Below are 21,976 nucleotides of genomic sequence, written 5' to 3' on the forward strand. Positions count from 1 at the left end.
ACAGACACCATATAGAATGACAGAAAATTTTTGTAATCTATCCATCTAACAAAGGTCTAATATCCGGAATCTACATGGAACTTAAACAAATTTACAAGAAAAAAAAGCCCATTAAAAAGTAGCAAAGGATATGAACAGACACTTCTCAAAAGAAGACATTTATGCAACCAACAGGCATATGAAAAAAAGCTCAAAGTCACTGATAATTAGAGACATTCAAATCAAAACCACAATGAGATACTATCTCATGCCAGTCAGAATGGCAATTATTTAAAAGTAAGGAAACAACTGATGCTGGTGAGGCTGTGAAGAAATAGGAATGCTTTTACACTGTTGTTGGGAATGTAAATTAGTTCAACCATTGTGGAAGACAGTGTGGGAATTGCTCAAAGATCTAGAAGCAGAAATACATTTGACCCAGCAATCCCATTACTGGGTATATACCAAAAGGAATATAAATTATTCTATTATAAAGATACATGCACACTTGTGTTTATTGCAGCACTATTCACAATAGTAAAGACATGGAATCAACCTAAATGCCCATCAATGATAGACTGGATACAGAAAATGTGGTACATGTACACCATGGAATACTATGCAGCCATAAAAAGAAATGAGATAATGTCCTTTGCAGGGACATGGATAAAGCTGGAAGCCACTATCCTCAGCAAACTAATGCAGGAACAGAAAACCAACACCACATGTTCTCACTTATAAGTGGGAAAAAAACACATGAACAATGCGAACACACATACACAAGGAGGGGGAACAACACACATTACATTGATGCCTGACAGAGGAGGGTGGGAGGAAGGACAGCATCAGGAAAAAAAATGCATTCTGGGCTTAATACATAGGTGATGGGTTGACAGATGCAACAAACCACCATGGCACATGTTCACCTATGTAACGAACCTACATATCCTGCACATGTATCCTGGAGGTTAAAATAAAATAAAAATAAAATAAAGGGGGAAAAAAGAGTAGAAGGAAGGAATATCATTAAATTTGAGGATAATAGAACTTGTCACACATAGTGACTGACTGGGTTTAGGATTATGATGGGAGATAGGGGAGTTGAAATAACTTTCAGGGGCATAATTGTGTGGTTCATCTAACATTATAAAATTCTTTAATAAAATTATTGAACTTTAGTAGGAAGGAATATTTTCCTGAGGAGCTAGTTAAAAATTATTTTATGAACTCCACTCATCTCCAGAAATTCTAAAGGATTCTGGCTCAGGTTGAGAAATATTGCCCTCTGGAGTTTAAAGTGGTATTTATAGGCAATTTTCAAATCCAATGTTACAAATATTTCCTGAATGTGAATTGTGATTTCAGCATTGCATACGTAATTCTGGCTCTGATTACTGCCAGCATTTTTTTCAAATACATACGTAGATTTTTTGAATCTTGCCAAGAAAATGGGTAAATAATGAAGCTCTTAGATAATTACAAAATACAAAACACATTGAAATGTCAAAGAGAGTGTCTGTAAATAATGAAATTCACTACTGTCCCTAGCTCAAATGATAATGGTTTTTTCTAAACACATTTTCCTGGCCTATAGTTACTGGGCACAATAAAAGGTGTGAAAACATTTTGGCATCCTTAACACCATTTATAAACTATTTCTTTCTAAGAAAATAATACAAATTGTCTGAATATCTAAGTATTTATTCGACTTTCTGTTGTGTTTTTGTGTACTTTCCAAAATATGTAAGTCAGCCAGGTAGAAACAAACCTCTACCTAGATTAAAACGAAAATTTTAGTTATTCAGTATCTGCTGTTTCTGAATGCCACATCATCCAGTTGTTACTCTTTAATTATTATATAAGAATATAACACTAACATTATTTAAAGATTTTATTTTTAGGTATAGCAGTATAGTGTAGTCTAGTATTAGAGATGTGCAAATCATGTTTAAAGTTAACAGAGAAAATTACACATGTAAGAAAAATAACTAATCCATAGTTTTGTTTGTTTGTTTGTTTGTTTTTTTCCTGAAACACTCTGTGAGTGCTGATGGAACTCTGGTGTCAAATATCTTCTAGAATACAAAGAACATTCCATCATCATGATGCACTGTTATGGCTCCCTCTATAGGCAACCCAGGTCTTCTAATTTAAAAGTTGCTGCATTTGTGATGATTTTCATCTTGACTGGGGATGGTAAGTTCAGAAAAAAAAAAAAAAAAAAAAAAAAGATAAATGTTAAAAGACAGAAGCCTCCCTCAGATACAATTTAAATAGACTGGAAGTCTCATGAAGCTCTGAACTATACAGGTCATTGCCATGAAAGAGGTAGTATAGAGTTTCTAAGTGACTCAGAAAATTCCCTTTGCTCAACTACTACACAAGGGAACTGACCCTAGAGAGGACTGTTAGGGGCTGAATGGTATCCCTACAAAATTCATATATTGGAGTCCTAAATCCAGTTCCTCAAAATGTCACTGTATTTGGAGATAAGACCTTTAAAGAGCTAATCATATCAACGTGAGGTTACTGGAGTGGGTGCTAATCCAATTATGACTGGCATTCTTATAAGAAGACTAGATTAGGACACAGACTTTCATAGATGAAAGACTGTGCTTTGACACAGAGAGAAGGTAGCCATCTGCAACTAACACATTGACATAACCTCTAGGCTTCATAGTTGTCATTTAAACAGGTAGAGTATGTTTCCAAGGAAGCATTGACTTTGTAGTTCCCTTTTGAATTACTGGAAATTTGATGTGATTTATCTAATTAAGATTATATGTCAGTGCCCTTAAAGCCTTTTTTTGGCCAATTCTGTCTAGGCAGTGAGTCAAGGATGCTTATTGCTTGACATGCTAAAACAGAAAGGTCATCCTTCCATTTTTTTTATTGTAATTAGTACACTTACAATGTCTTTCATGTCCAGGGAATAATCCTGTATATTTTGAAAACCAAATCAGTTCTGGAATTTAAGAGCTATTATTGCACTGTACTTTCATCAAAAGGCAAGTATCCAAGAAAATCAACCTCATTTTTTTTTGTACTGGAGAATATATCCTCGAGATATGACCAGAGTCTTTGAAATCCCAAATCGAAAGGCTTGATGTGACAAAGGAATTTTTTTCAATATGAGCTATGAATTCATTTGGATTGAAATTTTACAAATAGATAAATACAAAATCAATTTTGGTTTATCAAATGAATTACCATTACTGAAAAGAAAAAACTCCTAGAAAATTGGAATTATGGGGAAATCTCAAGACATACATTGGCTGAAACTTTAGAGAGAAGTTTAATAGCTTAGATTTACAGAGAGAATTTTAAATAAGAAAAGAAAAATTGCTTCAGAAGAATACAGAAATCTCTCCTTCTAGCTTATGACAGACTCATGTTTCCCAGGCATGTCAGCTCCAGGCAAGGATGCAGGTTTTGATGAATGAAAAAGCCCAGTTGAGATGACATAAGAAAATTTATAAGTGTTTTCCCACACACAAAAAAGTCTGTAATAGATTCTCAAATTGGGAATAAGAAGCCATGGGGAGTTTTCAGAAGGAGTAAGAGAAAGCCGCCTTTTAGATAGCTCTGCCCAGTCCTTGGTGAATCATATTGATTATTATACACAGAATCCAGAGGACAGAGAAATCTCCCAGCAAAGGTAGTCTAGGTAAAAGACCTTGAATCCATTCCTCATGAAAAAGAGAAAGAAAAAAGGATCTGGCATTTTGCAATACCCACTCAGCAGCCATTTACCTGATACCTGGTTATTTTAAAATAACTTTGAGTTTGTGTGGTTTTACTAATAGTCTTCAACAGTATCCTAAAATGGAAACATAGCAGCCCAGAACAGAGTCAACATTATGTAAGAACCCATGGGATATTCATACAGAAGAGAATTAGAGAGACAAGTATAAAGCAAAGAAAATAAAATTTGGGAGGAGGGCACAACAGAAATCACTTCCTGAGGCTTGCACAGGGCTTTACTAGCATCCAGATAATAAGAACATGAAAGTCTTCCAGATCCCTTCTATAAAGTTTTTTCAGTAGTCAACTGTATCATTGTTAATGTTTTACACGTAATCTCATGCCAAACTACCAATTAGTAAATTTTATAAATCTATTTGTTGTGAATATAAATTTCAAAAGTTAGAAACTTCTCTGGGTATTATTAGATGTATATATTCAGGTCAAGTTTACATGTATATCAAGAATCTGGTTCCTACAGTTGCTAACTTGGATTACTAGGTTTTCTTCAAGAACACTTTGTTAAACTGTCCATGTGTGCTATTTTTCACAAGTTAAGTACTCAGAAAACAAAACATAAAGGTGGTGGCTATTGGCCTTTGGTCTACAGTCAAGAAAAGTGTCAAAGGAGCAACAAGTAATTTTACATTGTACTTGGTGACAATTTCTAATGAGCTGGGGAAAATTAGGGATGGAAATATAAGGAAGTAACAAATTAAGTGGAAATTGCCAAGTTTATAGAATGAAGAGTAGGTGTTAGAACACAAGAGATAGTTAAAGTATGTTTAAGGAAGAAGCACATCTCAAAATGCAGAGTTGAAAGCCGTCGTGTATCTAAGCCATTGATAGTACACAGAACTTTGAGTTGTAAAAGTAAACAGCGGCATGTTTGAACAGAGCCAAAGGCTGAGGTTATATTATTTGGAAAATTCAATAATATGCTGAATGGGAAATCTTGAAGGGTACAAAGTGGGGGAGGATTAGCAACTAATTTGTAGGTTAGCAGGACTATTTGAGCCAAAAGAGCAAGATGAATGAAAATTTGTTCAGAAGTATAGTCAAATCAGCAACCACAGTACCAGTTTCAATATTCATCTTAAAATACATTTCTTTTTGCATCCTCAGCTCTTTAAGAAAAGTGTGGGTAATGATGTTATTTTTATTATTACAATCACTACTATTTTTAACATCATTGAAGTATAATTTACACAATAAATGCATCCATTTTACATATACCATTTGATGAATTTTGACAAATATGTACATCTATGTACACTTTACCCATTTTTATGAACCATATTTCCATCACTCATAAAATTATCTCATGCTCCTTAGCAGGCATTTGGCAGATCTATGTACATCTATGTACACTTTACCCATTTTTATGAACCATATTTCCATCACTCATAAAATTATCTCATGCTCCTTAGCAGGCATTTGGCAGATCTATGTATTCCCTTTGGGAAATAGCTTTACAAGCTTTAAATAATTCCATATACAAGAGAAAATATTTTAATTTAAATGAAATAAAAATAGTCTTTTTTTACTTCTTTTACATTTTATAATATTTGTACCTGGTCAAAAATATAATAAAACATCTTCTGTATTTTCTTCTGGAAAGTTTATAATTTTTATATTTTGTTCTGGCCCATTTATGGATATTTATATCTGGAAAGGTAATATGGGACATGATGATAAAATATTTTAAATGCAAATTCAAAAATAATTTCTATACATTTTGTAATTTAATGTTAATTGATCTAGTTAAAGAATGTAGAGTCATTGAAAATAACTATATTTAGCTCTATTTTTAAAAAACTAATCTGACAGCTCTCTTTATACTTTTTTTTTTTTTTACTGTTGAGTTGTAGGAGTTTCTTTGAAAGTTATCACCTTATCAGATGTTTGCAATTTACTCTTATTCCACAGGTTATCTTTTCACTGTTGATTGTTTTTCTTGCTAAAGAGAGCTGCTATTGTTGTTATTGTCAAGTTATTTATTTTACTCTTTAAAGCTTCGTTATTTTCAATTATTACAGTCCTATAATAGCTGTATATATTTATAGGTATGTGTGATGCTTTAGTATGTAATCACACCAGGGTAACTGGAGTATCCATTACCTCAAGCATTTGTCATTTATGTTAGAAAAATTCCAATTCCACTCTTTAAGTTATTTTAAAATATACAATAAATTATTATTGAATATAGTCACCCTATTGTATTATCAAATACTAGATTTTATCATTTCCATCTAATTATATTTTTACACTTATTAACCATTCCCAATTTTTACCTTCTTTCCATGACCCTTCCCAGCCTATGGTAACCATCACTCTACTCTCTACCTGAGTTCAATAATTTTAATTTTTAGGTCCCACATATGATTGAAAGCATGTGAAATTTGTCTTTCTGTGTCTCGCTTATTTCACTTAACATAATGTCCTCGAGTTCCATCCATGTTATTTGCAAATGACAGAATTTCATTCTTTTTATGTTTGAATAATATTCCATTGTGTATATGTACTACATTTTCTTTATTCATTCATCTGTTGATGGACATTTAGGTTGATCCCAAATCTTGGTTATTGTGAATAGTGATGCAATAAATATGGCAGTGCTGCTATCTCCTCAGTATACTCAGTATGTATATATACAGTATAATTTTCTTTATTTTTAATACATACTTACCAGTAAAATTGCTAGATTATTCATGAATTGCAAGAGCCAATATTGTTTAAATGTCTATACTACCAAAAGTAATCTACAGATTCAATGCAATTCCTGTCAAAATACCAACGACAGTCTTCATGGGAATAGAAATAATAATCCTAAAATTTTGTGGAACCACAAAAATTAGAAGAATAGCTAAAATCATCCCTAGTGGGGGAAAACTGAAGGAATCACATTCTCTTACTTCAAATTATACTACGGAGCATTAATAACCAAAGCAACATGGAACTGTCATAAAAACAGTTTCATATACCAATGGAACTAAATGTAGAATTCAGAAATAAATCCACACACTTATATTAAACTCATTTTTAACAAAGGTGCTAAAAACATGCAATGGGGAATGGATAGCCTCTTCAGTAAATGGTGCTGGGGAAACTGAACACATCTAGGCCCCTATCTCTCATCATATACAGAAATCAGATCAAATGGATAAAATTCAAGACCTCAAACTGTGAAATTACTAAAAGAAAACATTGGGGAAACTCTTCAGGACATTGGTCTAGGCAAAGATATATTCAGTAATATCTCAAAAGCACAGGCAACCAAAGCAACCAAATGATCAAATGGGATCACATCAAACTAAAAATCTTCTGCATGGCAAAGGAAACAATCAACAAAATTAAAAGAAAAGCCACAGAATGGGAGAAAATATTTGCAAATTACCCATCTGACAAGGGATTAAAAACCAGAATATATAAGGTGCTCAAATAACTCAATAGGAAAAACTTAAATCCGATTTTTAAAATGGGAAAAAAAGATCTGAATAGACATTTCTCAAAAAACACATACAAATTGCCAACAGGTATATGAACAAATTGTTCAACATCACTAGACATCAGAGAACTGTTAGAAAACAACTATGAGATATCCTCTCACCCTAATTAAAATGGCTTTTATCCAAAAGACAGACAATAATGAATGCTGATAAGGACGTGGAGTCCAAAAGACAGACAATAATGAATGCTGGTAAGGATGTGGAAAAAGGGAAACCCTCTTACCCTGTTGGTGGGAATGTACAATAGTGCAGCCACTATGGATAACAGTATGGAGGTCCTTCAAAAATTAAAAATAGAACAAGCATATGATCCAGCAATCCCACTGCTAGGTATATATTCAAAAGAGAAGACATCAGCATATTAAACAGATATCTGCAGAACTTTAAAATTAAGCGTGCACGCACACACACACACCCACATACACACACACACACACGGTTCTACTTGTCTATGTTTGCTTTTACGTTCGCTATGTTATATGGTGTCATAGCCAAGATATTATTGTAAATAGACGGTGATAAAGATTTTCCCCTATGTGTTTTTCCAGAATTTTACAGTTTAAGGTTTTTTTTTTTTTTTTTTTTTTTTTTTTTTTTTTTTTTTTTTTTGAGACGGAGTCTCGCTCTGTCGCCCAGGCTGGAGTGCAGTGGCACGATCTCGGCTCAATGCAAGCTGCGCCTCCCGGGTTCACGCCATTCTCCTGCTTCAGCCTCCAGAGTAGCTGAGACTACAGGTGCCCACCACTATGCACGGCTAATTTTTTTGTATTTTAGTAGAGACGGGGTTTCACCATGTTAGCCAGGATGGTCTCCATCTCCTGACCTCATGATCCGCCCGCCTCGGCCTCCCAAAGTGCTGAGATTACAGGCGTGAGCCACCGCGCCCGACCCTACTTTTTCCATTTCTAAAAAAAATGGATTTCTACAGAGATTGCATTGAATTTGTAGATCATTTTGGGTGATATGAACATTTTAATGGGAGTAAAGTTGAAGGTGAGGAAACCATTTAAGAAGTTAGCTATTAGGGGGTCTTCATTTAGCTACTAGGGGTCTTCATATGGTTCCATATGAGTTTTATGTTGTTTTTTTCTATTTCTGCAAAACATTATATAGGGACTGCATTGAATTTATAGATGACATTGGGTGGTATAAACATTTTAGTGGGAGTAAAGCTGAAGGTGAGACAACAACTTAAGAAGTTCCTTCCACAGTCCATGGCAGTGAGTAACCAATGACACAACTTTTGCCTTGGGTATTTAAACAAAGAGGGAATGATCTACAGATGCCTGATTTTTCTTTATATGATACAAGAACAAGAAAGGACAATGTCCTTGTGTACCAATGCTAAGCTTCCGTCCTAAGAGTTATAGTTGTAGTAGGTAAGCTAATTGACCAGGTGGCCGGCAGTAAAGGAAGAATTAATGCAAAAGTGAGTTAAACAATCAGGGGCCAGTGTCAAAACCACAGAGGGAAAATTTCTTTAGATCTGAGGAACAAGTGAAATGTTGAAGGATGATCAATTAAAGCAAATTAGTATGGAACAAGGTAGGAATAATAGTTGAGGTATAAAGGGATCAGTTGGTCCAAACTTTCATTCCTGAAGGGACCTTGAATACTAGGCACAATAGGCATTGGGTTCTTATGTGCATGTTGTAGTCCGAGTTAAAGGTAGAGTTTTAGGTATAATCACTGTAAACAGTATGACAAATTATCACCAAGATTAAAAATAGAACTTCCATATTATCTAGCACTCCCACTTCTGGTTATGTATCTAAAAGAAATAAAATCATTACCTCAAAAAGATAATTTCACTCATATTTATTGTACTTTTCACAATAGCCAAGATATGGAAACAACCTAAGTGGCATTCAACAGATGAATAGATAAAGAAAACAGAGTAAATACATATGACAGAATATCATCTATCTTTCAAAAAGAAGGAAATTATGGCATTTGTGACAATATAGATGAATCTGGAGGACATTAAGCTAAGTAAGACAAGCCAGATGCAGAAAGACAAATGCTGCATAATCTCACTTATATTTGAAATTTTAGAAAAAGACAAATTCATAACAGAGAGTAGAATAGTGATTGTCAGGGGCTGGAGGAGGGGGTGGTCATATAATATCCTTTAACCATTAGCCTTAATGACATATGAGTATTATCAAATTTCATGTTCGACTCTATTAAAAATAATGGTTATGAGATTGAGAAATAATTGGCTGGATGAGATAGGGACAATAGGAGAATTTAAAATATTGAGTTCTGTCAAATTTGATGTAGCTTTGCCTTGTGTAGATTGAAAGAAAAATTAATTCCACATTACACTCTCCAAACTTCCATATCAGCATTATACCCCTTCTATAGTCAATCTCACATTATTTCTCTGTTAAATAACTAAAATTGTGGCATTTATAAGCACTTAAGCTGGGATTCCAATCAAAAGAAAAAAGTTAAAACAGAAATAAAACATTCTATGTGAAAGCCTGCAAGCTCAAAGACAACTAAGCTCCCAAGGGCAAGAAATAATTTGAAAATAGTTTGAGCCTCAGGAGACATTCTTTGCTTTACACACTAAAAAATGAATCTAATTATGTTATAAATAACCAAACACGTAAACACAAGCAGTGATTATCTTAGGCCAATAATAAAGTGGTTTGGACAGACTGCATCATAATGAAAAAATATACCCATGGGCCTATTTTCCAAAGGTCCAAAATCTAAACTTGTGTTTTACACTTAGTGAGATTTCCATGCTGTGTAGAGTTTATTGCACTTATCTTTATCAAGTCTGCTAATTTTAGCCTGCTGATAATTTGCACATGATTTTGCTGACAACTTGGAAACTCTGAATGTGTGTTAGATATGAAATTCTAATAATTGTTCCCTTTTGTTATAGCACTGGCTTCCACTGTGAATAAACTGCCATTTCTTACAGGTAGGTCAACAATGGGCTGAAAATGAGTTATTCCTAAATTGTTCCTACCAATTAAAATTAGATTGGTAATTTTTTGCACCATTATTAAGAATTTTTTTTTTTAGCTATAGGAAAAGTAAAAAATAAGAAGGGTTGGTGCTAGATTGCAAACTTTGTGGTTTTGGGATGTATACTGTAATTGAGGGAAAATAAAGGTGATGGACATTATTTAAGTCAAACGTTTTTTTTTTCTTTTTTTTTCTTTTATTATTATACTTTAAGTTTTAGGGTACATGTGCACATTGTGCAGGTTAGTTACATATGTATACATGTGCCATGCTGGTGCACTGCACCCACTAACTTGTCATCTAGCATTAGGTATATCTCCCAATGCTATCCCTCCCACCTCCCCCCATCACACAACAGTCCCCAGACTGTGATGTTCCCCTTCCTGTGTCCATGTGATCTCATTGTTAAGTTCCCACCTATGAGTGAGAATATGCGGTGTTTGGTTTTTTGTTCTTGCGATAGTTTACTGAGAATGATGATTTCCAATTTCATCCATGTCCCTACAAAGGACATGAACTCATCAATTGGCTAGCCATATGTAGAAAGCTGAAACTGGATCCCTTCCTTACACCTGATACAAAAATTAATTCAAGATCGATTAAAGACTTACATGTTAGACCTAAAACCATAAAAACCCTAGAAGAAAACCTAGGAATTACCATTCAGGACATAGGCATGGGCAAGGACTTCATGTCTAAAACACCAAAAGCAATGGCAACAAAAGCCAAAATTGACAAATGGGATCTAATTAAACTAAAGAGCTTCTGCACAGCAAAAGAAACTACCATCAGAGTGAACAGGCAACCTACAAAATGGGACAAAATTTTCGCAACCTACTCATCTGACAAAGGGCTAATATCCAGAATCTACAATGAACTCAAACAAATTTACAAGAAAAAAATAAACAACCCCATCAAAAAGTGGGCGAAGGACATGAACAGACACTTCTCAAAAGAAGACATTTATACAGCCAAAAAACACATGAAAAAATGCTCATCATCACTGGCCATCAGAGAAATGCAAATCAAAAGCACAATGAGATACCATCTCACACCAGTTAGAATGGCAATCATAAAAAAGTCAGGAAACAACAGGTGCTGGAGAGGATGTGGAGAAATAGGAACACTTTTACACTGTTGGTGGGACTGTAAACTAGTTCAACCATTGTGGAAGTCAGTGTGGCGATTCCTCAGGGATCTAGAACTAGAAATACCATTTGACCCAGCCATCCCATTACTGGGTATATACCCAAAGGACTATAAATCATGCTGCTATAAAGACACATGCACACATAGGTTTATTGAGGCATTATTCACAATAGCAAAGACTTGGAACCAACCCAAATGTCCAACAATGATAGACTGGGTTAAGAAAATGTGGCACATATACACCATGGAATACTATCCAGCCATAAAAAATGAAGAGTTCATGTCCTTTGTAGGGACATGGATGAAACTGGAAACCATCATTCTCAGCAAACTATCATAAGGACAAAAAACCAAACACCGCATGTTGTCACTCATAGGTGGGAATTGAACAATGAGAACACATAGACACAGGAAGGGGAACATCACACTCCGGGGACTGTTGTGGGGTGGGGGGAGTGGAGAGGGATAGCATTAGGAGATATACCTAATGCTAAATGATGAGTTAATGGGTGCAGCACACCAACATGCACATGTATACATATGTAACAAACCTGCACATTGTGCACATGTACCCTAAAACTTAAAGTATAATCATAATAAAATTAAAAAAGTATTTATTTTTCATTGATTTGTTCAGTCATCCATGTTAATAATTGGTCACATATATGTGTATCTACTTCTGAACACTATTTCATTGATCTATATGTCTATTGTGTATAAATACTACACTTCCTTGATTATAATAGCTTTATAGTAAATCTTGTATTTATGTGCTGTTGGTACTTGAAATTTGTTCTTTTTTTTGCAAAATACTTTGACTAGTTTAAGTCATTTACATTTAAATGTAAACTTTGGAATCACCTTGTTAATGTTTATAAAAATCTCCATTGGAAGTTGATTTCACATTGATTGAATTTATAGATTCAAAAAGAAACACTATTTTAAAAAAGTAATTGACTTTGTTATGTTCATCAGTGTTAGGTTTATAGAAAAATTGAGTGGAAATTACAGAGACTTCTCAAATCCTACCTTAGCACCCTCTTCCTTTGGCCTCAATCTCTCTATCCCGTTCTTAATTGTCCCTATGGTTAACATCTTGCATTAGTGTGGTGCATATGTTAAAACTGATGAGCCAATATTGAGACATTATTATTAACTAAAGTCCGTAGTTTACATTAGGGTTCACTCATTGTGTTGTACATTATATGGGCTTTGCCAAATATAAATTGACATGTATCCACCATTAGAATATAATTTGAAGTAGTTTCACTGCCCTAAAAATCCTGTGCTTCACCTATTCATCCATTCCGCCCTCCCCCAGAACCTCTGGTAATCCCTGATATTTTTACTGTCTTCTTCTTGGTTTTGCCTTTTGTAGAATGCCTTAAAATTAAAATCATACAGTGTGTAGTCTTTCCATATTGACTTATTTCACTTAGCCATATACATTTAAGTTTCTTTGTTTTTTCATGTCTTGACAGCTCATTTCTTTTTATAACTGAATAATATTCCATTGTGTGAATGTACCATAGCTTAATTCCTATAATTTTAATAATTATTATAGTTCTATTGAGCACAGTATAAGTTTCTATTTATTGAGGCTTTATAAAATTACACACAGCAATAACTTCTATTTTTTGTGTAAATATTTTGGGCGACTATTTAAAATGTTTATGCCTAAGGTCATTTTTATTGTACCGTGAAGGGTATATTTTTCTTTTTTTGTGGAGGGCATTTTAATCACTATGTATGATTAGTTTTTAGTTTTAATCACTATGGCAATGCCATCAATGAGTAAATACAGCTATACTTTTTTCATTTTAATATGCATGCTTTCTATTTATTTTTCTTGATTTATGGAATTGGCTGGGACCATGAATATAATGTTGAAATAAAGTGATAAGAGAAGACATCATTGCTATATTGCCAATCTTAGGATGAAAACAGTCTTTCAACATTTTGATGTTAGCTATAGGTTTTCCACAGATGCTCTTCATCAGATTGAGGAAATTCCCCTTTATTCCTTGGTTTAAAACAGTTTTTATCATTGAAGGATAGTAAACTTTTTTCAGATGCTTTCTATACCTTTACTAATATATTTATTTTAATACAGTGAATTATTTTTATTGGTATTTGAATGTTAACACCTCTTTCTTTCCTGGGATAAATTCTACTTGACTCATTTGATCATGAGTATTTTTATATATATTGCTAATTATTGATTTCCTAAAATTTACTTAAGCGTGTTTGTGTCTGTGTTCATGAGAGGTAGTAGCCTGTAAGTTGTTTTTCACATCTTACTCTTACGGGAACACTGGTGGTGGGGAGTAGAATTTTGCAGGGCTAGCAGGGTGGTGAGCATTCTCCAATGTTCTCATTAACGTGAGTTGAAAGCCATCTCTGTGTTCCTGGATTTCAAAGTGTTGCCTTCACATGTGCTTCTATTCCTCCTCTATGTGTAGCATGGATCTAACAAGTATTTCTGTCTCTCTCTCTTGGGATAGTAATGTCCTTTTCCCCCTCCCCGAGCTGCAGTGGGTTTCCATCAGTACCTTCAAGGTGACACCTTTTATTGCTCTGCCACATGCAGAATACGGCATTTGCTTTATAGTGATGTAGCGGAAATAGATCCTGGCAGAGTTTTAGCAATGCCTGCTGTTCTCTCCCAGAATCACCATGAGAATATCTTTTCCAAGATTCTCCCTGTTCTTCTCTATGAGCACTGGTAGAGTTTGTAGAGAAACACATGTAAGAGGGCATAAACCCTTATATAACCACAAATAAGAGGGCATAAACCCAACCTCATGCTAACCCACAACCAGTTATCAGCAATTCATTAAAATTTGTTACCTATATCTTCCTACAAGCTTATGAGGCAGCAAGCAGCATCTGTCCTAGGTGAGCAGATTCTCAATTGCTGTTTCTTCCACAAGACACCTGTTTCTTTACAAATTGAAGATTTATTTGAATACTGTGAAAATTCAGTTTTGTGTTGAATTCAGAAGCATTGTGAATTTTCAGTTCGTCCATGATGATTTCTGTGAATTGATGCAATTTTAGCATGCATTTACCGTGTGTGTGTGTGTGCAGTGTTTTTAAAAAAGAATGAAAAAACAAAACACGGTCTCTGACAAATGATTATTTTCCCAATGCTTATTTCCCTGAATAACAACTCTATTGGATACTTGTAACACTGTAGTTCACTTAGGCAGTCTCAAAACTGAGAGTTTTAAACTTTAAATTGCAAATTTTTAGAAAAAGTGAGGATTAGTTGGTCTGCTTCTAATATACAAAACCCATAGGATAATATTTTGGTGGGTGAGTAGGTGGTGTGGGTTTTCCAGGTATATTGCAGAATGCGCAGAAATAAAAGGCCACTGTGCTTGGCATTTATCCTTTGCTGTTTAGGTCCTCTCTCCACCTTTCACCATCTCCTTTGCTCCAGAATGTGGCCTTTATGGATCATATCATTTGAGTTCCTTAGCATTCAGATTCTGGTGCAGTTAGACCAAAGGGGACATTAGCAGGAGATTAGCGGGTGCGAGAAAAGCAAGATAGAAAGTACAATGGTGGTTACCATAGGCTGGGGGCAGAAAGGGAGATGTTGATCAAAGGGTACAAAATTGTAGTTAGAGGGAGGAATGAGTTCTGGTGATCTGTGGCATATCATGGTGACTATAGTTAATAATAGTATATTATCCAATTTGAATATGAAGTTTACTTAAAAATATCAATGGTCCAATTCCAGAGCTTGCATTATTTTGTATATTCCTCAATATATTTAAAATTTTAATTTGTAACCTCTGTATGTTAGCATATTGCTATTAATTAAATGGATAAAACATCATGTTAGGTCTACATCTAAGTAACTTAACATTTCTGAAGAGAACTCATCATTTATTTGACTCCCTGACAAAAATATACCAAACAGAAAACAAAATTAGTACTTACTTGTTCACATCTTAATTAATGTAAACTTGCTGTGTCCAAAACATACACCTTACTTTCTCTAATTCCTTATAATTTCCAATGTTTCAGCAGGAATTGATGAAAGAATTGAAGAGTTGAAAAAACATACTAAAACCAGTGATTTCTCATTACTGCTACCATCACAGCCTCTTTCAAGCCACCATCAGCTTCCACCTGGACTGCTGCAATAACTAATACCCTCGCCCCAATCGTAACCTACCTCATACTGGCCAGAATCACAGCTGGACTAGACAGGATTAGGCCACTGGTAAATTCTTACATGGAAATTCCCACAGCTCCTCCTTTTATTCTCTCTGATCTGGCATGTAGTCTTCTTGAAGTTTGGAACACATCAAGCTTAGTTCTGCTAAGGGGTTCAGGCTGGACTACCTGCCCCCAGGGCTTTTCATGATTTGCTCAAATTCTCCCTCTTTAGATAGAACTTTTCTTCTTAAAATGCTTAAAGTGAAAGCATTCCCTTCATCATTCTATACTCTCTGTACCTTATCTATATATTTTCCAGGATTCATGTGGTACTAGTAATTTAGTTACTGATTTCTTTATTGCCTCTGCTCCCCACAAAATATATGTTTTGTAAATCAGTAACTTGATCTTATTTACTTCACCATCCTCAGTCTCTAGGTAATGCCTGACATTTTGTTATAACCAAATGTTAATGTTATAAGTAATTTACTTCACCTCATTCATTTGACAGTTATGAGAATTTAAAATGCATTTCTTGTCTCTGAGTCGTGAGTATTGAATGTTTATTTATAAAACTGAGAAAAACAAAGACATGTCCAGGATCTATGAGATTATGTATGTAAAAGTAAAAAAAAAAAATAGCAACTTTTAAAATATTTCTTAATATTCTTAGTCTCATCTGTTAGGCCTCTAGCCCATAATTATACCATAAGATATATAGCTCTAGGAATTTTATTAATCTAGTTTCTATCCGAAACTAGACTATTTTGAATATAAACACCAAACATTTTTTGTCTAGTTAATGCTATATAAAATTTGAATTTTCTTTTAAAATTAGAAATGAAACCTAATGCAAAATAGAGCTCTATCTGTGCTCCTCATTTTCTTCTTTTGTAGTACTTTTTTTCCCTGGTATTTTTAAATTTTAGAAAACATAATTTTAACAATGAATATACTAGACAATCTTATGATACATAAATTACTAACAGAAGATTTAAATAATAGTTTAATCATTTGCATAATTTTTTACAGCCTTGTATTAAATTACTATCATAAATGACTATAGTTCACCTAATAAACAGCATTAACTATGACTTTCAAAGTTAACTCTATAATAAATTGGCTTCATTTTGTAATTAATGAAAACAAAATATTATAGTAGCTAAGATATTAGTTGATAATAATTAAGGAAGCTTCAAGCTACAAAGAACAGAATAGGACTCATTAAGCTAGACAAATTTGGGTAGAATCTTGTATTTTAATTTCACAAGGTTTTAAATTTTCCCTCATCTTCACTTTTTCACACAAAATGATGGTTTGTGGTTTTTTTGGTTTGAGTAGGTTTTGCTTTTTAAAAATAATATTGCAAGAAATCCTGGCAAAATAATCTTAGCAAGGACTCATATGGATCTTAGTAAAATAGGCAAATAAACAAATATTAACAAATGAATAATTTATAATGTTATTAAAGCTGATAATATAAATGAAGCAATATAGTTTTAAAAAAATAAGGTGACATAGAAATTGTAAATTTTTTGGCATATTAAATAATTAACACTGCAGCTTTCTTTGGGGCTGCAAGATTCCTTTTTTTTTTTTTTCTTTTTTTTTTTGAGATGATGGAGCCTTTCTCTGTCACCCAGGCTGGAGTGTGGTGGTGCCATCTCGGCTCACTGTAACCTCTGCCTCCTGGGTTCAAGAAATTCTCCTGCCTCAGCCTCCCGAGTAGCTGAGATTATAGGTGTGCACCAGCATGCCCGGTTAATTTTTGTAATTTTAGTAGAGACAGGGTTTCATCATGTTGGCCATGCTGGTTTTGAACTCCTGACCTCAGGTGATCTGCCTGCCTCACCCTCCCAAAGAGCTGGGATTGCAGGTGTGAGCCACTGTGCCCGGCCTGCAAGCTTCTTTTGACCTAACTTGGAATGCTCATAATGTCACTTCCAGTGTATCCAATATCAAAAGAATTTACTAAAGCAGGTGAAAATGCAAGGAGAGGAAAGATAAATTTTATCTCTTTGTAGGGGGTAATGTCTAATACTTTTCTGCCATCTTCAATCTGTCATAATTATGAAAAACAATAACTTTTGCATTGAGTAATATAGCTTGTTTAAGTATGTCTCAAAGCATTCCTACTCTGATGTATTTTGAAAGTAACCTAGCATTTCTGAAGAGAGGAATCAATCAGGGAGAAAGCCTTGATGTCAGTGAAAGTAATAGAGAGCAGGAACGATCACAAAATCTTGGCACAAACTATTCAATGCTGCCTAGAAACTTAGCCTTTGAAGGGAACAGGCACAAAGAAGTGGCAAATGGCCACACTTACCAATATCAATCTAGTCTTGAATGGGAAGATGCGAAAAGGCAAGGCAGTCAGGGGCTCACATGCCAGGCTGTTTATATTCTTATTCTCCTCAGAATACATTGGATTGGAACACAATGGCTGGACATACTCTTTTCCAAAGTTTTAGTATTATGAATCTTGTGTTGGAATGGGAAAGAGTTTATATTGAGTCTGGAAGAAGGCATATGTCACTGTGTTTGGCAAGGGTAAGCTACCCCAACTGACTTTCACATGTATCAATTACAGATGGGTGTGGCCATATTTAAAAACTGTTGGTAAACTGGGTATCCTAATGAGAGGCGACAATGTGCTGGTGGCCATCGCTCGCTCTCAGCACCTCCTCGGCCTTGGCGTCTACTCTGGCCACGCTTGAGAAGCCCTTCAGCCCACCGCTGCACTGTGGGAGCCCCTCTCTGGGCTAGCCAAGGCTGCAGCCAGCTCCCTCTGCTTGTGGGGAGGTGTGGAGGGACAGGCATGGGCAGGAACCGGGGCTGTGTGCAGTGCTTGCAGGCCAGTGTGAGTTCCGGGTGGGCGTGGGCTAGGCGGACCCCGCACTCAGAGCAGCCAGCTGGCACTGCTGGCCGTGGGTAGTGACGGCTTAGCACCCAGGCCAGCAGCTGCGGAGGGGCCACCAGGTCCCCCAGCACTGCCAGCCTGCCCACACCATGCTCAAATTCTCGCCAGGCCTCAGCCACCTCCCTGTGGGGCAGGGCTTGGGACCTGCAGCCCACCATGCCCGAGCCCCCACTGCAGTGGCCTCCCGCACTCCCCCTGCTCTGCAGCACCTGGTCCTGTCGACCACCCAAGGGCTGAGGAGTGCAGGTGCGTGGCGTGGGACTGGCAGGCAGCTCCACCTGCGGCCCTGGTGCGGCATCCACTAGGCAAAGCCAGCGGGGCTCCTGAGTTGGGTGGGGACTTGGAGAACCTTTATGTCTAGCTGGAGGATTGTATATGTACCAATCAGCACTCTGTGTCTACCTTGGGGTTCGTGGATGCACCAATCAGCACTCTATATCTAGCTAATCTGGTCAGGACTTGGAGAACCTTTATGTCTAGCTAAAGGATTGTAAATACACCAATCAGCACTCTGTGTCTCGCTCAAGGTTTGTAAACACACCAATCATTGCTCTGTGTCTAGCTAATCTAGTGGGGATTTGGAGAATTTTATGTCTAGCTAGAGGACTGTAAATACACCAATCAGCATTCTGTGTCTAGCTCAAGGTTTGTAAATGCACCTATCAGCACCCTGTCAAAATGGACCAATCAGCTCTCTGTAAAATGGACCAATCAGCTCTCTGGAAAAATGGGCCAATCAACAGGATGTGGGTGGGGTTAGAAAAGGGAATAAAAGCAGACTGCCTGAGCCAGCAGCAGCAACAGGCTCGGGTCCCCTTCCTCACTGTGGAAGCTTTGTTCTTTTGCTCTTTGCAATAAATCTTGCTGCTGCTCACTCTTTGTGTCCGCACTGCCTTTATGAGCTGTAACACTCACCGCGAAGGTCTGCAGCTTCACTACTGAGGCCACCGAGACCACGAACCCACCAGAAGGCAGAAACTCTGAACACATCTGAACATCAGAAGGAACAAACGCCGGACACACCATCTTTGAGAACTGTAACACTCAGCGCAAGGGTCCACAGCTTCGATCTTGAAGTCAAGAACCCACCAATTTCTTACACAGTAAGAGGCTATAGCTTCTTTTAGCCAATGAGTTCATGAGTAAGTTAAGGATGGGGTACCTAGATTGCCTTTAGCCAGGATACCTAACTAATAATTTTGAGTAAATTCTTCAAAGAATAACTGAACAACTACTTTACTTTATATTGTGCTTACCGCTGCTCTCCAAAGATACAAAGATGAAATTTGAGAAAGCGTGTAGAATAGACCTGATATAGGATAGCATAGGTGTTAACTCAGTGAGAGCTGTTGCCTTGAAATATCTATGAAAAGTCACTAATTTTAGGTATCGAAGCCAATCAATCTCTTCAGATAGACACCTATCTTCTATTACAGAGAGGCTTTTCTGTACCATGTAGATCAATATCAAACATAAAAAGAATTCTAGTTTTACACTAGAGGCTGAGTGTTATTAATAATTTATACGTGATATTTTAACAGTATAGACATTTTCTATTTTATATTACGTATATATTCATTTGGTACCTCTTTGCCCACTCTGGGCAGACCCCGAATTTAATTTTTTCTTCATGGTGTCAAATTTTGAACATAAAAAGGGATTTAAAAAAAGAAATATGTGGTGACTCCAGGGTTATTTCACATGTTCATTCCATTAGAAAAAATTAAATAGTTCCTGTAAAAGCTCTTCTGTTACCATGAAAAATCTAGAGCTAAATATGCATATCAAAGCTGCTAAAAATATATCAAAGTAAAAAATACAGTAATAAATAATTACTATAAAGGTTATTTTTGTCTCAGAAGATGGGTGATTTCTGCATTTCCAACTGAGGTACCTGGCTCACCTCTTTGGGACTGGTTAGAGAGTGGGTTCAGCCCATGGAGGGTGAGCAGAAGCAGGGTGGGGCATTGCCTCACCTGGGAAGTGCAAGGGTTGCAGAACTCCCTCCCCTAGCCAAGGGAAGCCTTGAGGGACTATGCCATGAGGAACTGTGCACTCTGGCCCAGATCCTACACTTTTCCCATGATCTTCACAACCCTCAGACTAGGAGATTCCCTCAGGTGCCTATGCCACTGGGGCCCTGGGTTTCGAGCACAAAACTGGGTGGCCATTTTGGCAGACACCAAACTAGCTGCAGCAGCTTTTTTCATACCCCAGTGGTGCCTGGAATGCTGGTGAGTCAGAACCATTCACTCCCCTGGAAAGAGGGCCTGAAGCCAGGGAGCCAAGTGGTCTGGCTCAGCAGTTCCCATCCCCATGGAGCCCAGCAAGCTAAGATACACTGGCTTGAAATTCTTGCTGCCAGCACAGCAGTCTGAAGTCAACCTGGGTTGCTCGAGCTTGGTGAGGGAAGAGGTGTCCGCCATTACTGAGGCTTGAGTAGGCAGTTTTCCCTTCACAGTGTAAACAAAGCCTCAGTGAAGTTCTAACTGGGCAGAGCCCACCACAGCTCTGCAAAGCCACTGTAGCCAGACTGCCTCTCTAGATTCCTCTTTTCTGGGCAGGGGGTCTCTGAAAGAAAGGGAGCAGCCCCAGTTAGGGGCTTATAGATAAAACTCTTATCTCCCTGGGACAGAGCACCTGGGGGAAGGGGCAGCTGTGGACACGGCTTCAGCAGACTGAAACATTCCTGCCTGCCGGCTCTGAAGAGAGCAGCACATTTCCCAGCACAGCGCTTGAGCTCTACTAAGGGACAGACTGCCTGCTCATGTGGGTCTGTGACCCCCATGGCTCTGGAATGGGAGATACCTCCCAGCAGTGGTTGACAGACATCTCATACATGAGAGCTCCAGCTGGCATCTCATGGGTGTTCCTCTGGGTTGGAGCTTCCAGAGGAAGGAACAGGCAGCAATCTTTGCTGTGCTGCAGACTCCACTGGTGATATCCAGGCAAATAGGGTCTGGAGTGGACCTCCAGCAAACTCCAGCAGACTTGCAGCAGAGGGTCCTGACTGTTAGCAGGGAAACTAACAAACAGAAAGGAATAGCATCAACATCAACCAAAAGGACATCCATACAGAAACCCCATCCGAAGGTCACCAACATCAAAGACCAAAAGTAGATGGATCCACGAAGATGAGGAAAAAACAGGGCAAAAAGGCTGAAAATTCTAAAAACCAGAATGCCTCTTCTCCTCCAAAGGATCACAGCTCCTCGCCAGCAAGGGAACAATGAGTTTGAAGAATTGGCAGAAGTAGGCTTCAGAAGGTGGGTAATAACAAACTCCTTTGAGCTAAAAAAAAAAAAAAGCATGTTCTAACCCAATGCCAAGAAGCTAAGAACCTTGAAAAAAGATTAGAGGAATTGCTAACTAGAATAAACAGTTTAGAGAAGAACATAAATGACCTGATGGGGCTAAAAACACAGCACAGGAACTTCGTGAAGCATACACAAGTATCAATAGCCGAATCAATCAAGCAAAAGAAAGGATATCAGGGATTGAAGATCAACTTAATGAA

At 36.8% G+C, this 21,976-nt stretch overlaps 2 long non-coding RNA genes across 3 annotated transcripts in view; one reads left to right on the forward strand and one right to left on the reverse strand.

Annotated features, from left to right (window-relative positions):
* LOC134759332 (uncharacterized) overlaps positions 1 to 21,976 on the reverse strand; it is a 384,303-nt gene that overhangs the window by 20,425 nt on the left and 341,902 nt on the right. The window lies entirely within an intron of this gene.
* LOC129525348 (uncharacterized) overlaps positions 2,077 to 21,976 on the forward strand; it is a 30,682-nt gene continuing 10,782 nt past the window's right edge. Inside the window, exons 1-3 of one of the 2 annotated variants that reach the window (XR_008669590.2) lie at positions 2,160 to 2,175; positions 10,132 to 10,170; positions 15,408 to 15,597. This is a non-coding gene — a long non-coding RNA (uncharacterized lncRNA). Of the gene's footprint in view, positions 2,176 to 10,131; positions 10,171 to 15,407; positions 15,598 to 21,976 lie in introns of those variants that run through there. The other variant, XR_008669591.1, reaches the window with a different exon arrangement.

This window comes from Gorilla gorilla, chromosome 9 (assembly GCF_029281585.2).
Source record: "Gorilla gorilla gorilla isolate KB3781 chromosome 9, NHGRI_mGorGor1-v2.1_pri, whole genome shotgun sequence".
NCBI classification, from domain to species: Eukaryota; Metazoa; Chordata; class Mammalia; order Primates; family Hominidae; genus Gorilla; species Gorilla gorilla.